Below are 2,363 nucleotides of genomic sequence, written 5' to 3'. Positions count from 1 at the left end.
CATGGTTGCCAGATTTGGCAAATAAAAATACAGGATGCAAAATATTGCATGGGATATACTAAAAAATGATTGATTGTTTATCTGAAATTCAAATTTAACTAGGCACCCTGTATCTTATCTGGCAATCCTCTCTGGGCCTGGATCGCGGACAGGTGGTCTTCACAGCAGCAAGGGTCAATTCTTTTTTTATTCTTTATTTTATTTTATTTGAGAGAGAGAGAGTACAAGCGGTGGGGCGTGGGGGGCTGTGGGCAGAGGGAGAGGGAGGAGCAGACTCCCCACTGAGCAGGGAGCCCGATGCGGGGCTCGATCCCAGGACCCCAAGATCATGAGCTGAGCCGAAGGCAGCCACTTAATCACTGAACCACCCAAGTGCCCCAGCAAGGGTCAATTCTAAAGACATAGCTGGTGTTCCTTGCACAGCATTTGCGCTTAGCCCTGGGTGAGCAATGGGGAGCTATGCAGGGTACTGGGTAGGGTATTGAGCAGGGAAGGGGAGGCTCTGATTTACATTTGAGAAGAGTTACTTGGGTTGGAGGAGGGGTTTGGGTGGGAGATGTGAGGGGGCACCCGGAGGCAGGGGGATGTCCAAGAGGGGGCACTAAGGCCAGAAATAGGACCATGGCTATGTAGAAGTGGGAGGTAGGGGAATGGAGTCAAAAGGGATTGAGGAAGCTGGGGTGAATGAGCGGAGAATGACTCTGAGTTTGTGGCGGGGAGCCTGGGCGGATGGTGGTAGGGGCACGAGGCGGAGCCTGTGGAGTCCAGACTTGTGAGGGTTCGGGTTGGTCCCGCCATGTCTGAGCAGGTCTCCTGCAGGAAGTGTTGAAGGTGGGTAGATGTATAGCTCTGGAGCCCGCGAGAGAAGACTGAGGACTTTGACCATCACCTGCCCGCACATGGCCGTGGAAGTGTTGGGTGTGAAGAGATCCAGACCAAGGGCAGGAAGCTGGGTGCAGAGGGACGGGGAGGGAGGGGAGATCAGAAAGGTGACTGGGAATACAGAGGGGGTCCAGGGGAAGGTTTGGAAGGAAGGCGTTATCTATGCTGGCAAATGCTGTAGAGAGAATCTGAGATGTGACCATTGGATTTGGGGGCCGGGATGCTGGGCAGCTACGATTTCAGGTGAGTGGGGCTGGAGGTAGGGCAGGAGAGGCAGCTGACGCCAGACCATGTTCACATATTCACTCATCCACTCATGGATTCATTCATCCTTTCAGGTTTGGGGCAGAGAGGAAAATGGCCTTCCGGGAGCCAAGGACTGGAAGGGCTGGAGGGTGTGATCAGGGGACTGGGGAGGGGGGACGAGGAGGGGGATGACCTAGAGGAGCAGAGAGTTCAATGGGAGACAAGGTGGGGAACTGTCTGGGGCAGCATCTGGAAGTGGGGAGTGGATGGGGTAGGCTCTCCTGGAGGGCTGCAGGGAGGCGGTGTCCTCTGGGGATACCCAGATTCAGAGCAGGTGGGAAAAGAAATCCCCTGAAGATCTTGACTCTCCAGAGAGCTGGTGAACCATGGCCTGGGAGACCCAGGGGCTCTGTGGTGAGGTTTGGAGTGGTAAGGAGAGGGGTTGGAAGCACAGGAAGCTTGGCAGGGGGAACTCTAGGCCAAAGAAGGCAGAGATTGGCTTCAAAAGTCCCAGGGCCCCAGTCTGCCCGGTACCCTGCCCACTTCTTCCTGACCCCCATGTTCCCGAATCCTTATGCTTTCTCATCCTCTCCCCCAGCAGAATCTGTGGCCAGTAAGCAGTAGCAATGACCCCTCTGAGGCCTGGACCACAGAACAACCTTCCCAGCCTCCCCTCTTCTCTCTGCGCGCCCCCACCACCCCCCCAGCTTCCAATCCCAATCCATGGCATTCCACCCGCATTCCGGTGAGTGGACCAAGCAGGCCAAAGGGAGGCAGCTGAGGTGGCGGGATGTCGGGCAGTGCGATGCAGAGGAGAGACAAAGATCTTCCCAGCATCTCAGAGCCGGCTTCTCTAATGGTGTGAGCGCATGGGGCCCCATGTCCTTCTGGGGCCTGCCACTCCGTGGGGAGTAATGACAGCCCCATACCCATCCGCGCCCACCAGCGAGGCTACGGTGGTATTTCCAAGGCAGAGCTGCCAGAAGCAAGAGAGAAATCAAGACACTTCCCTCGCCTGCTCTGTCAGCTTTGCACATTAAGGCACATCAGATAAGCTTCTTGTCTTGTATGTGGTCGAGGTGTCAGACGGGCCGGCTGCTGTCTGCTTCCCTCCGTGGTTCTCACTGCTAAGCTGGGCCCTGGGAAGCCTGGGGACAGCGCGGGCAGAGGCCACTCACTCTTGGAGCCGGGGCTGGGGTGGAATCCTCAGCCCCACTGGATGCAAAATGCCTGGT

This window comes from Mirounga angustirostris, unplaced genomic scaffold (genome assembly GCF_029215605.1).
Source record: "Mirounga angustirostris isolate CCGP_5_RB_7025 unplaced genomic scaffold, mMirAng1.0.hap1 SCAF_4, whole genome shotgun sequence".
Taxonomy (NCBI): Eukaryota; Metazoa; Chordata; class Mammalia; order Carnivora; family Phocidae; genus Mirounga; species Mirounga angustirostris.
This window is presented reverse-complemented; position numbering follows the sequence as displayed.